Source organism: Mixophyes fleayi, chromosome 12 (genome assembly GCF_038048845.1).
Source record: "Mixophyes fleayi isolate aMixFle1 chromosome 12, aMixFle1.hap1, whole genome shotgun sequence".
Lineage (NCBI taxonomy): Eukaryota > Metazoa > Chordata > Amphibia > Anura > Limnodynastidae > Mixophyes > Mixophyes fleayi.
The window spans coordinates 82,225,927-82,241,346 of NC_134413.1; the positions used below are offsets into that span (position 1 = coordinate 82,225,927).

General features: G+C 43.0%; 2 protein-coding genes across 5 annotated transcripts in view; one reads left to right on the top strand and one right to left on the bottom strand.

The window, feature by feature from the left end:
• The window catches only part of LOC142108562 (uncharacterized), a 365,380-nt gene that overhangs the window by 259,287 nt on the left and 90,673 nt on the right, over window positions 1–15,420 (top strand).
• Window positions 1–15,420, bottom strand: part of LOC142108565 (uncharacterized) — a 150,141-nt gene that overhangs the window by 72,595 nt on the left and 62,126 nt on the right. The window lies entirely within an intron of this gene.

Here is a 15,420-nt window from a genome sequence, read left to right on the forward strand (position 1 = left end):
AATGTATCTATATGATTCTGTTTTTTTATGAACTAGGTTGTGCAAGAGATGAATATGTTTGTTTTTCATGCTTCTTGGAATGTGCTTCTGCAAGGTGAGGCGCATTCTTTCAGTAGAGGTGCATATAATTAATAGTTATCCAATCAGTGTAAATGCCAAAGTAAACACTCCTCTGCATAAGGGTGCCAAGATTATTCCTTATAAAACATGTGAAAATGTATTATCGTTATCTTCTGATCTGATTAGACTTGTTGGTCTGTGTACACAAGAGTTAATAAACGACTATATCAAATTATCTGAGATTCCCTTCTTTTAAAAACAGCTACGTCAGGAGGATTCTGGGATCCAGTTACCTCTGGTAACCTCAGGATGTTGGGGAGGCACTTTTAAAATCAAAGGACCCCCATTAGGGACAAAGAGTCATGTTACTGGATAATTGTACAGTTAAGGAATAAAAGCTAATACCAACACTAATAAGGAATAAAACAGATTGATTACAACTTACAGAGGTTCATTGAAACATCCACAACTAGTGCATTAAATAACCATACATCACACTAGCATTGGGGTACTGTGTGTGTGTGTGTGTGTGTGTGTGTATGTGTATGTATTGTCTCCTAGATCTCCAGATGAGTCCATCCTCAAGGTAAAGAAGCTGAATAAACAGAGTTTTCTGACCCTGTCTAGTGATCCTCCCACATAAGTCTTATTGACTTATGTGCCCTTACTGGTTAACTTCTGTTACAGCTGAGATTACTCTACAGTTTTAGTTGCCCTGTCCCCTGTTTCCAAGGCAGGAGCCTGGGTCCAGACAGTTTCCTTTGCAATGGAGAGTATGAAGACTCTTTTTTTTGTGCAATTTCACAGTTATCTGAACTATTGGGACTTCATAATTTAGTCATCTTGGAGTTTTTCCTATGGACGTAACAGGACACTATCATCCGTGTGTAACACATTGATCTACAATAGGCAATGTCTTTTTCCTTGTTTTCTATTTCTATTTACTGTTAGGGTTATGTGCATACACAATATGCTGCGTTCTATACCAAGTTCAGGAACATGCTTCACCCATCCACATATGCTAGATATGGCCATTGGATAAGTTGCACCTTTTTGTATATAAGTTAAGGTAACTCCTTTTCAAAAGAGGCACTTGAAGCTCACATAATTGTTATCCCAAGAGAGGGTATCTACTATCAATCCATTTCATTGCTGAACACGGATGTCAAAATCTACCTGCAAATGAGTTGGTTGAACGCAGTGTTACACTGTGACCAAGTTAAAACCAAATCCCAGTTATTACACTGACCAGGTAATGTTTGTACCTAGTAGTCAGGCCCATGAAAATACTAGAAGTTTGATCCATATCATAAACTCAAAAATCTCCAACACTATTGGTTTCTCTTGATGATTTTTATTATTATTATTGATAGAATCAGTTGGTCCATTTTGCTGGATACTCTGCATCAATTCGGGTTTTGGAGAGACTTTCTGTGGGGCATACTAGTTCTTTATTCAGCAGTTTTTGCAATAATCTTTGTGAAAAGTGTTCTTTCATAATCCTTTGATATTACTTAAGATACTAGACGGAGGTGTCGCCCCAAGATATTTGCACTTGTCATTGACCTCCTGGCTGTGAGAATCCGTCTGTCCCCAACCATCAGCAGCTCGGTGGAATACAATATCTCCTTGTTTGCTGATGACATCGTAACGTCCCCAAATGTCAATTTCAAACCTTTTCAATTTTTTTTTTATCTCTATGGCCACGTGTCAGAATTGGTTATTCTGATACAGAGGCTTAACCCACTACTCTCCCAGCCTCCTTGAACTCGTTAATGGCAAACTTAAGTTCTCATGTAAAAATAATAATTAAATACCAAGGGGTTTACATCACTCTTACCTATGACAGTCTTTACAAGAAGATTTTCCCTCCGAAGATCCATAAAATTGGACCTGTGCAGATGGCAGAAGCTGGTTTACTCCTGGCTGGGTAGAATTGTGGCTCTTTAAATGAATGTCCTGCCTATTTTACGTTACCTCTTCCACCCAGGTGCCTAGCCCCATTTTGACCTAATTACATTAATAGGTCATTCAATATGGAAAAGCGAGAACCAGCTCTATAAATTATAGACGTGCCACCTCTAACGGTGATAGAGGTTCTCCAGACATACATCTTTTTTTACCTGACTTCCCACCTGAGCAAGACCGTTGCTGGGTTTGCAACCAATCTTGCTCCCAGACAGATCGCTCTGGAGGCTGACTCATGCAATATTGCTTCTCAAGGTTGTGACTTTGTCCCCAGGGAAAGGTCCACACTAGCGCTCTTACAGTGTCACGAGTCGCCGCCGCGAGTCACTGTACCCGCAGGATGCATCCTGGCCCCCTCCATGACGACCGGGACGTCACTTCCTGTTTTTGCCCCGACCGTTGACATCTTGCCTGTTTATGACCACGGTACCTGCTTCGGACCTAAGACCTCAGCCTGTTTCCTGACCATGCATGATTCACTATTCCCTGCTACTCTGCACTACCGTACGTTCATAAACCTGTACTACTCTGGGTTTAAGACCTGGGGGCATCCGAGTGCCTGTGAGTATAGCGAGCTCTACGGGAAAGGTGGCTGCTATAGGTGAAGACTTCTCCATCTTGTTCTACAAGGTTATGATAAGACCGATAGCCATAACACACAGCTAATAGTTTACTTCTGCCAAATATGGGATCCCTGTAAAACTCACTTTAATACCACTTTGGACCCTTCTCCCATAACCTTATTAGGGACAATTTCAAGTTTGCTCGATACGAATTCTCCTATTTTATGCATTGGTCCTCCAATGGTATCAGTGTGGCTCTCAACATCCTAGATAATGGTATTCTATTGGGAAATGGATTTTGGTAGGCCTCCAGATGAAGATTCATGACTGCGGAATTAGTGGCGCTATATAAATAAATGGTGATGATGATGATGATGATGATGAACAATCAGGAAAAAAGTCCTCCATCTCAGTCCATATCAAATAAAATGCCTATAAGAGCCACTACAGGTGGTACTTAGTACCAACTGAACTCCAGAGGACGTGCAACACCAGTTTCCCTTGGTGTTGGAGAAATTGCGGTGAATTGGGTTGCTTCCTTTACGCCTGATGGCTATGTCCTAAACTTGTTAGATTTTTGGACAATATAACCAAACTCATTTCCAAAGTTAATTTAATATCCATTTATAAAGATCCATGGTCTATTCTTTTAGGCCTGCCAATTGAGAGCCTGGACGAAACCTCTGACAGATTGACTTTGCAGATTCTCAACACGTCTAGATGCCTACTAGCAAGCCACTGAAAAATATCACCTCCCTACAGCAAGTGTACCGTGCGACCATAGAGAAAGTATCTACTTATCTGCACTATAAAGCTCACAATTCATCCAGATCTGGAGCCTATGGTATCAATATAATTCGACCCACCAAAATCTCTCTGCTAATGGACTTTCAGACCTTCTTTGGTAATTACCATATGTTCAACTTGCTATCCATTTGCAGAAATTCGATCATTCTTTCCTGGGTCCACTGGGCCCTGGTAGTTTCTCTCCTTTCCCCCCCACCCCCTCCCTGTCATTCCCTATATTGTTTTATTGTATCCTTTATAGGTAAGCCACAAAAATAGGGATAGTTCCATATTAAAGAAAATATATCACACTGGAAAATAACAATCAAATAAAATATTCACCACTCACCTAAGCCTTTGTGACGAGACAAAAACAATCACCTGGTCTGTCTAAAGTGATTAAAACGTTCCCCATCTATACCACACACTAACTTTGCCTTACCAATTATGCCATCATCAAGGTTTTTTGTGAATGCTTCACTCCCATCAACCAGCCCCAACGTTCAGTAACTAGGCTTCCCTCCGTGAACTAGCCCCAAAATTAAATAGTATTCACATTTAGTAATTAAACTTCCCCTGAAACAACCGATACATTAAACTAATAGTAATAAACCTATTCCCCCATTAATAAATACACCTAACCCTAACGAACGAGGTCAGAAATTACACATTAAATTCATAGTATTCACCTTTAATAAATACACCTATTTCCCCTCAAACAATAATTAGTTTTCCCTTTTAACAAATAGCCCTCCTGTGCCACAGACTCAGCCCCACATTCAATTAACAGCCCCCATACCACCCCAGCATTAAATTAAGTCTCACTACACAACCTTAAATTAATAGGCACTACAGTGAGCCCACTATTAAATTAAATAGCCCCATCATCAAATCAACTATCCCACCAATATATTAATATTGCCCATCCATTATTAAATTAGCCCCCACAGTGAATTAAATTTATAGCCCAAACCCCCACCCACAATACATTAAGAGCACTCTCTCCCCACACTTACCTTCTTGCATTTGGCACTGTAGGTGTCAGAGGCACGCTTCTGTCTGTTCTTTTTGGAATACTACGGGTCCCCGGTACCTGGTTCACCTGACAGCCAGCAATCAGCTGACTTCTCCATACAGCTACCACAGCATGATACCAGCAGCAGCAGCAGCTGGGGAAAGGCAATTGCCTTTCAGTGGTGCACCACGTGTAAAGTCAGCAGGGGAAGGCACGCACACACAGAGGAAGGAGAGGATCGGATCCACGGCTGGTCCAGATGGATCGACCAGCATCTTCATTAGTCCCTTAAGCCCAATCATAACCTGGAGGGGGAAAGGTTTTGGGGCAACTACAAACCCCCCTAAGTGCACACCTGTGTGTTATTTCAGATCCCAATTATAAATGAAAGATAATAGTAAATTATATTAGTATATACATACAATAATTAAAACATTACACTCCTGATCATATCAATATCTCATATCTGTTATGACTCGCCGGGCTCTCTGTCAGAGTTACTAGATAGATAGTTAGGGATAGGTAGGTAGGTAGTTTGTTAGGTATTAGATAGCCACTTGGGTGTTTAGATAGGTAGTTAGTTTAGTTCTTAGATAGATTAGGTAGATTAGTTTAGGTAGATCAGATAGGCAGATAGATTAGCTAGATAGGTCTTAGATAGGGTCAGTTAGGTCTGCCCTCATTCAGGCTGTCATTTCTATGTAATGCCTCACCTGGCCAGCCTGTTTCTCTGAGCTCACTTATCTGGCTCCTCATTATCACCTACAGCCCATTGGTTCTGCTCTTCTTAAATAGCCGGCTAATCCTCTGCAGGATTGCTGGTAATACATTTACCATAGTGTTATGTTCCCTTGTGTTTTCCCTGTTACCTGTTCCTCTTGTTTCCTGCCGATTTAGTGTATTCCCATGTACCAGACCGTTTCCGTTCCTGTCTACTCTTCATTGGGTTTCACTGTGTGCCTGTAGTTGTAGTTACCTCTGGCAACTGCCTAGGAACTGTTTCCTTCTAATTTCCGGACTACCACCGGTACTGTGGGTTGTAGTTTCCCCTGACAACCGCCTAGGAACTGTTTCCCTCTAATCTCCGGACTATCACCGGTACTGTGGGTTGTAGTTACCCCTGGCAACCGCATAGGAACTGTTTCCCTCCAATCTCCAGACTCTTGTGCGGTACTGTGGGTTGTAGTTACCCCTTGCAACTGCCTACGTTCAGTTCCATCATCGTTACCTATCACTGCAAGATCCGTTCCTTTCCGGACAAGCACCGGTACAGAAGCTGCTGTGTATTGGGGAACCTCTCCATCAGCTGTTCCTTTATTACTGGCCACGAGTGATATATCTATCTTGACACCATCCACTCGGTGTCTCTCCTGTCTCCTTCCTGCACTTCCTACTCTACGGCCTCGGTAACTCTATTCCTGGGTTCTCCCCAGCCAGTGCACGTCTCACGACCCTCTGTTTGTCTGCAGCCAAGCCTGTCCCCACCACTAGGGGCAACAGTGAACACCAGACATTCGGAGAAGATACTGGGTTTTGTTGTACTGGCTGAGGGGTTCGTAACAATATTCATATCTCGGATAACATTCATAGAAATTTCAGCATTTCCATACTTCTGGTCCCGTTGTGTCTGCCCTATGGAAGTGTGGGGAATCGTAGAGGGTGGGGTACAGTATCCCGATGCTCGGGACACCGACAACCAGTATTCCTACAAAAAAAAATAATTGTTAAATAACGACATGATGAGAATATATACTTGCTTTCACAGCAACGGCGTGGATTTCTGAAGACTCTGCTATGCAACGTGTGGTAATTCCTAAGATGCTGCTTGCCGGTGCTGGATTGTGATGTCGGGTATGTATCAGAACCCTAACAGTATAAATAACGTACCTCTTTAAATGTGTTCGGCGACGTGACAATCCACCTCCGGCACGCAACATACAGACGGCCGGGGCGTCTGAGAAGACCGGAAGCGAGTCGCCAGCGTTTGAGGTCTGTGTTCCAAGCTGTCAGTATTAGCAGTCTGTCGGGGGATACGTTGTCAGGGTTACGATCATTGTTAATAGGTACCCAACCCATGTAGCCTACATCATTAAGGCTCCAGTCTCCATCCAACTCTCACAGGCAGGGCACTCTCATCCTAATGTCCGTCTCCTTTGTACATCCTTGTTGTCATGTCTTAATATCATGCTAGCTCAAGACCATCCGTAGAAACGTTGTTATGATTAATTGTATTCATGTCATTGATTATGCAATTTATGTATCAGTCATAACTTATTGTAGTCATGTGTGTCATATCTGTAAGATGACTCTCCAGCATTATGCAATATTACTTCGTCCTGTCCAGACCCACTTTGGCAGCTTTACATTTCTTTAGAGCAGCGCTGTTATCCCTATACATTTTTTCTATCCGTTATGCAATATGACGCCTTCTAAACAAATGGTGATGATGAGCACTTGGGATAGTTTGATCTCTAAATTGTGAACCAGTAGGTCCAGAACTGTCACGTTCTGTTCCAGTTTGCTACCTGCTTCTGTGCTGTATTGGTGTTAAACCTTGAATTGCTTTTTCTGTGTATGACCTCTGCCTGTTTCCTGGACTCTGAACCTTTGCCTAAGGCCTTGACCCAGCTTGTACCAGACGTCTCCGCCTGTGCTCTGTCAGGTCAGACATTATCATCTCTGTCCAGTCCGCAGACCTCTGGTCTGTCCCTACTCCATGTATTACCTCCCCTTCCTGGGTGCCGCTGTGTGACCATAAACTTGTACTACATTGAGTGTAAGACCTAGGGGCATCCAAGTACCTGTGAGCATAACCAGTCTCTATGGGAAAGGCGGCTGCTGTAAGTGAAGACCTCTTCCGCTAGTTCTACAAGTTTATGACGCATTGGTGGCCATAACAACATTGTCCCTATTTTGTATAATTGTTCCCTGGACCTCAGTCTACCCTTCATCAGATCTCATCACTCAGCTGCCAATCTGTATTGAGTCCCTAACCATAGCCATAATCATACCCTCATTACTTTCAGAACCCTAGTGTGCCCACACACCCTTCGAGCCAGGACCCCTCTCCCCACCATTCCCTATCTGCATCTACCCTCAATCGCTCAGCTTGCTTTGGTCACACATCCCTGACCGCTGTCTGCCATTACCTGCCACCCCGGGACAACATTCAGCAGTCGACTGATCAGGCTGTCTCTGTTCGACTGCTCTGTCACCCCTCAAAACATATGGTTAATAATGTTGACCCCTTGAACACCATCTTTTCTCTCACATGGCAGCCCCTGCGCACAAGCTTTTCCCATGTAACCGCCTGCACACCCGCTTTTCTCTCACGTCACCCTGTCCCGTGCTCTGCAGGGGGAGGGGGTGTAAAATCTCTCACCCGTCTTCTGCAAGGGTAATATCTCTGAGTTGGAGGCTGATAGACACTCCATGTGCGCTGCTCCCTCCTATCATCCTGTCGCTTTCTGAGGTAATTTCTCCGAAATCTGCCCCATATCACTAGTATTATATCAGTGATGTTGTACTATGGCCCCTAGTGGCAGCAGGGGATGGACCAGCTCCCAGATTATAAGGTGGTCCCAGGACCTCCTGTACTATGGCCCCTAGTGGCAGCAGGGGATGGACCAGCTCCCAGATTATAAGGTGGTCCCAGGACCTCCTGTACTATGGCCCCTAGTGGCAGCAGGCGATGGACCAGCTCCCAGATTATAAGGTGGTCCCAGGACCTCCTGTACTATGGCCCCTAGTGGCAGCAGGGGATGGACCAGCTCCCAGATTATAAGGTGGTCCCAGGACCTCCTCCCCTCTGTCCTTGGTCCTTGGCTCTTCCTCTCTCCACTGGTTCTGACCACCTGAGCTTACACCAGCCTGATGTTGCTAAGCAACATTCCCAGTGTGTCTCCGCTGGGTCCTAGTGCCGGATTGCACACTCAGTCACTGTGAACACCAGAGGGGGTGTTACACACACACACAGACGCTGTTTCCAACTAGAGCCCTGTAACATCTACATTTGCATTTCACATGGAGAAAATCAAGGGTCACTAAGAAAATAACAAATCTACTGGTTAATGATTCATTTAAAGGATCAACACAAAGAAAGTTGGTCATTTCCATATGGATCTCCTGAACACAGATGGATCTACTGCCCCAAATAGGTCACAAAAGAAGCAGCTGCCCAGAATGGGACACAATTAACTAGACTCATAGGGAACTGACTTAAAATAACCCCGCAATAAATGTGTCCTATACATTTATAAATCATCATAAATAAACTCTTCAAAACTTTATTCTTTAATTGTCACATTGAAAACGGTACAGCAAATTATCCATAGTTGCAATGAGTCATACAGTTATGTTGCATCATTTTAATTGAAAATATTAACATTCAAAATGTTTTTTCTCAGAATCAAGAATTCAGCATTTTGTATACATACAAGTTCTTACAGCATGCTGCTGTATTACAGTGAGCAATGATATAAATACTTATCATTACTGTGCCTCTATAACACATATGTATATACACACAAATACCCTCACTGTAGTGTAATCCATTTTCATATTATCATTTCCTCAATATTTAAGACCCGCCCCCTTCTATGGTCTCCTTGATACTGTGATTGTATTGGGACTTCCTGATCGTGTGACTGCTCATACTACAAGTCCCAGGATCCCTGCAGGAGGCCGTCCTGTGTATTGCTCACAACGAGGCTGGCAGAGGGAGTGTACACATACACAGAGCTGCTGGCTGGATCTTTCTGTCTCTCATCACACTGCACTAGTGATTGTTTCTGCCTGCTCACTTGCAGTATGGGTGGGCTGCATTGCAGCCAGGACTGCATAGACAATAGGGCCTTCCCCCTGTGATACGATGGGTTAAGGTAGACAGTGTGTGCCCTCCTCTTAAAGGGTCAGAAAGGAAGAGAATGAGATTGTGAGGGTGGAGGGGGGTTACAGTATATATAGTGATGATCTGTGTAGTTCAGGATTACTAATATGGAGGGACACTTGATAATATGCTGACAGGGCTGTCACAGTCCTGATGTTACAGTACAGTGTGGCTTCTGGAGGTGCGCTGACTTGGGTGACAGAGGTGTTGTACACTACTTCAGTGCCTTAGGGAGACAGTGGGGGCTGTAATACATTGGCTGAGTGTTGCTATCTAGCAGTACATATGTGGGTGTCATTCTGCTATTCATCTGGTCATAAACCCTATGCTGCCTCCATCACGTAGACTGTGACTTCAGTCCTTTCTCCTGATATACAGCAATGTTCCTTCTAGGACTGCAATGTCACTGAGGGGGCAGGAAACAAAATGGTTTTTACATCTGCCTTAGCACGCTCAGAGGGATTAAACTTTTGAATGAGAGTGGTGACAGCCCTAATAATGATACAGTACCCCCCTTCCCCTAGACCCAAAACACTAATTAGCCCAGCTATAGCAAACAAATACATCTAATTTCGCTGCAGCTTACTGAAATAAATCATTATGCGGAGGGAAAGTCAGCCATGTCTGTACTCCCAGGTGAAGCCACTTTGACTACAACCAGCACACACCTCTATCGTGACTTTTTGCAAAACAAGAAGTGGAAAAAAATGGCAAGATTTTCAAATTTTTTTATTCTTTTTTTTCCTGAAATCTGGCATGCAGCATTTATAGATGGTTCTCCATTGGCATGCCAAATTTTAGCTAAATTGCTATAATAATTTTTAAAATGTAGCCTCACAAATTTAACATGGCGGAATGCTGCTAATTACATTCATCCTTAATATAAGGGCACAACTGTACCCTTATATGATATATATTTTTAAATTGAATCAGCTGATTTTACAATGTTTGAAGTAGTACAGTAAACTTGTTTCATATCCAATTGCTTTTGTCCTGTGTGATCTTTAACAATATTTAATTTCCATGTAAAACATTTCCCACAATCAGAACATGTAAATGGTTTCTCATCTGTGTGAGATATCTGATGTTTAACAAGATATGCTTTACGTGTAAAACATTTCCCACACTCAGAACATGTAAACGGTTTCTCACCTGTGTGAGATATCTGATGTGCAACAAGATGTGATTTACGTGTAAAACATTTCCCACACTCAGAACATGTAAACGGTTTCTCACCTGTGTGAGTTCTCTGATGTGCAACAAGATTTGATTTATGTGTAAAACATTTCCCACACTTATAACATGTAAACGGTTTCTCACCGTTGTGAGTTCTCCGATGTTCAACAAGAGCTGAAATATGCGTAAAACTTTTCCCGCACTCAGAACATAGAAATATTTTATCATCAGTATGAGCTGTACTATGTGTAACAATATCTACGTTAGCAGGAGTATCTCCCTCATGATTAGAAGGATCAGATGATTTATCTGCTCTCTGAAGTATTGGATGTATATTTAGGGTAGTGGGTTTTTCTCCTGGAGAATCATGTGTGATATCTTCTATTTCAAAATCCGTAGACAAAATAAATTTTTCATCCGAGATATTCCTGCGTTTGAATCCATCTCCTGAAAATAAAATAAATGTATGGAAATAGACATTTTATTTTACATTATTTACCATATTATAATGCCCAACATTTTCACACTATGAGAAAGTTGAAATGTCCATCTTTTTAAATTCGATATGTGAACTACAAACACTTAATTATAATTAATAATCTGCATTACCAAGCACATTGTATAAACCCAGCCACAGTGACACGCAGATTGTATACAGCTTGGACAATATCAGGTAAAATGCGGACTTTGGTGAGTAATATTTCCTAACCACACACATTACCCAGCCAGCATCCTAGAACAGGAAGACTCATTAGCCATTGACACTGTTCAACTAGACACTGATCTCACACACAGTCAAAAGCAGAGTAGATGTGGGTTAAATTAGCAGTGAGTCCTGGATATGGGTTTACATTACTCTTAGGTCTCACATCATTGCACAGAGCAGAGGACAGCATCAGTAGAGAGTAGGAGAATGGAGCAGGGCACAGATGGGCAACAACACAAAGTAATGTATAAGGGCAAAGCACGGTACAGAGTCAGATCAGCAGAAAAAAGAGCAACTGTAAAGAGCATCCAACACGTAGATTGGAGGGGATCTATTGTGTAATGACAGGTGTGTGTGAGATGGGAGAGTTTGTGTGAAGTGTACGTTGTGATTGGGGTGTATGTGATCTTAGAGGGAGAAGAATAATCTCAAATTCTGCATTAGTATTACAGTGATAATATACAGCTGAGGATCAAATATTCATGGTGATGTCACATGTGATAGTACAAAGAGATGGTTATGAATAATGTCACAGGACGTAGTGTACAGGTGGTTCATAGGTAATGTGACCGGATGGACCACCTATGCCACCCTGTCTGTTGCTGCTGGGAATCGGCTGGGCTTACTTTGCCACCATTCTGTTTCGTTATCCTGAATGCGCCCTCTAACTGCAGTAGGAGGGGCTTACAAATGTTGCCACCACTGAACTCCTTACTGGCATCCAGTACTGGGTAACGGACGCTGCGAGTGTACCCCGTTACTGGTGTACCTGGGCTGGTACTCCTGACCTCTTTGCTATGGATCAGGGTTGCTGTGGATGGATCCCCCTGTCCAGAGCTGCTGGGTAGCGGGAAGAGCAGTGGTACTGGATGCTGGGTCCAAACCTCAGAAACAGCTGGGAATGAATTAGATTTTGGGTCTAATCTGTAGGTCATGGGGATAGAGAAGTTTTCAAACAGGTCTTTGAAGCAAGTGATGTTTATTTGCTCACACTGGTTGAAGGTACCAGGGAGCAGGTCATATGGAACAAGAAGAACAATTTTCAATACAAGACGGTGCATTTTATACAGATTTGGACACAGCCTTACAGGGTAAGCCAGCCCCCTGAGGTCTGAGCTATTTTTTCGAATCAGGATCTAATTTGTTTACCCAAACATGGATTTACATGCATGGGCAAAGCTAAAAATATTTACACTTATCTGTGATATCGTAAAACTTGCTGAGATTTCCTGCATCTTGTTTTTAGACACAGGAAATCCAGTAGCAAATATAGATTACAATAAGTGGTATAACCTGCTGCAATAAGTGTGGATAGTAAAATAGACGGTATCGATGTAAACAATTAAAACAAATATTTATTGAGAAGTAAAAACACAATAAATGGTCCGGACCAATAATTATAAGGCATTGATACCCATATAAAAACACATATAAATATATATAAAGGATAATAGATCCAATAAGTCCAGAACATAAACTGTCCACCTTAAACATGTCCAAACTATATGTCCTCTCTAAAAAATACAGGACTAGATGGGTTAAGATATTATAGGTGAAAAGGGGGCCACAAACCAATAGGGTCCAAAAAATGGAAAGGATATAGCGACAGTGTTGTACTAAACAGAACAGTCACTCACTTTAGACATCTTAATGTAGAGTCTACACAGCTGCCTTCGGATAGTTCCTCTTCAAGACGTCGGGGTTCATTGCCTCCCTTCAACCCCTATAACATATGTAACGGTTTCCCGTTGTGAAGGAGCGATGCGGCTCCTATAGCACCCCCCTCCATGATAATCTCAATCCCCTAATTGTAAAACTTACACCTAAAAATACAACAAAATCGGTGGATCCCAAAGTTTCATGATTATTTTAGCAATAGGAAAACAACATACTGCTGGGATATACTGTACAATCTATAATATCCTAACCCATAATTATTGTTCCGGACCATTTATGGTGCTTTTACTACTTAATACATATTTGTTTTAATTGTTTACATCAATACCGTCTATTTTACTATCCACACTTATTGCACCAGGTTATACCACTTATTGTAATTTATGTGTGTATCTTTAGGGGAAGGGAGCCCCCCTTATCACAAGGTATTTCCCTTGAAGGCAACATTCTTACATATCTGTATAGGAAGCGCGGTTTATCCCAAGTTTACTTTAAATCCAGTAGCAAGTCTTAATTAAACCTTCCTGTGCCCTCACACATCAAAAGGTCTAATTAACATGAGATTAACATGGGTCCTTTCTTCAGACAGCTGCAGAATACACATTCTCAAAGAAAGTCACAAAACCCCAAACAAGTCATTTCCCTACTCCAAGATACACAAAAGACTTCATCAACAAAGGCTTATTGTATCAGCTATATAATGCATTTCCTCTAGTCCAGTTAAGACCTAATAATTTCTTCCCCTGGTCTCAGAAATAAACTCCCTTACCAACATATACACAATATCAAAAATAAGTACATTTCCAATTATATAACTAAGCACCCAGAGTTATTTCCTTTAAATAAATTTATACCATAAGTTACTTCTAAGATATCCAATCACAGGTAATTTCATGGAGTCAGACTGACATCCCATGAGATACACCAGACAGTGTGAGGAGGAGACTAGTCAGATCTCTGGGCTGGTAGCACACAATGATATGATGTGAGGAGGAGACTGGTCAGATCTCTGGGCTGGTAGCACACAATGATATGATGTGAGAAGGAAACTGGTCAGCTCTCTGGGCCGGTAGCACACAATGATATGATGTGACGAGGAGACTGGTCAGATCTCTGGGCTGGTAGCACACAATGATATGATGTGAGGAGGAGACTGGTCAGATCTCTGGGCTGGTAGCACACAATAATATGATGTGAGGAGGAGACTGGTCAGATCTCTGGGCTGGTAGCACACAATAATATGATGTGAGGAGGAGACTGGTCAGATCTCTGGGCTGGTAGCACACAGTGATATGATGTGAGGAGGAGACTGATCAGATCTCTGGGCTGGTAGCACACAGTGATATGATGTGAGGAGGAGGCTGGTCAGATCTCTGGGCTGGTAGCACACAATGATATGATGTGAGGAGGAGACTGGTCAGATCTCTGGGCTGGTAGCACACAATGATATGATGTGAGGAGGAGACTGGTCAGATCTCTGGGCTGGTAGCACACAGTGATATGATGTGAGGGGGAGACTGGTCAGATCTCTGGGCTGGTAGCACACAATGATATGATGTGAGGAGGAGACTGGTCAGATCTCTGGGCTGGTAGCACACAGTGATATGATGTGAGGAGGAGACTGGTCAGATCTCTGGGCTGGTAGAACACAATGATATGATGTGAGGAGGAGACTGGTCAGATCTCTGGGCTGGTAGCACACAATGATATGATGTGAGGAGGAGACTGGTCAGATCTCTGGGCTGGTAGCACACAATGATATGATGTGAGGAGAAGACTGGTCAGATCTCTGGACTGGTAGCACACAGTGATATGATGTGAGGAGGAGACTGGTCAGATCTCTGGGCTGGTAGCACACAATGATATGATGTGAGGAGGAGACTGGTCAGATCTCTGGGCTGGTAGCACACAGTGATATGATGTGAGGAGGAGACTGGTCAGATCTCTGGGCTGGTAGCACACATTGATATGATGTGAGGAGACTGGTCAGGTCTTTGGGCTGGTAGCACACAGTGATATGATGTGAGGAGGTGACTGGTCAGATCTCTGGGCTGGTAGCACACAGTGATATGATGTGAGGAGGAGACTGGTCAGATCTCTGGGCTGGTAGCACACAGTGATATGATGTGAGGAGACTGGTCAGATCTCTGGGCTGGTAGCACACAATGATATGATGTGAGGAGGAGACTGGTCAGATCTCTGGGCTGGTAGCACACAGTGATATGATGTGAGGAGACTGGTCAGGTCTTTGGGCTGGTAGCACACAATGATATTATGTGAGGAGGAGACTGGTCAGATCTCTGGGCTGGTAGCACACAGTGATATGATGTGAGGAGGAGACTGGTCAGATCTCTGGGCTGGGAGCACACAGTGATATGATGTGAGGAGGAGACTGGTCAGATCTCTGGGCTGGTAGCACACAGTGATATGATGTGAGGAGGAGACTGGTCAGATCTCTGGGCTGGTAGCACACAGTGATATGATGTGAGGAGGAGACTGGTCAGATCTCTGGGCTGGTAGCACACAATGATATGATGTGAGGAGGAAAATAGGAGTCTAATAGGGGCTGATGGCTCCTGAT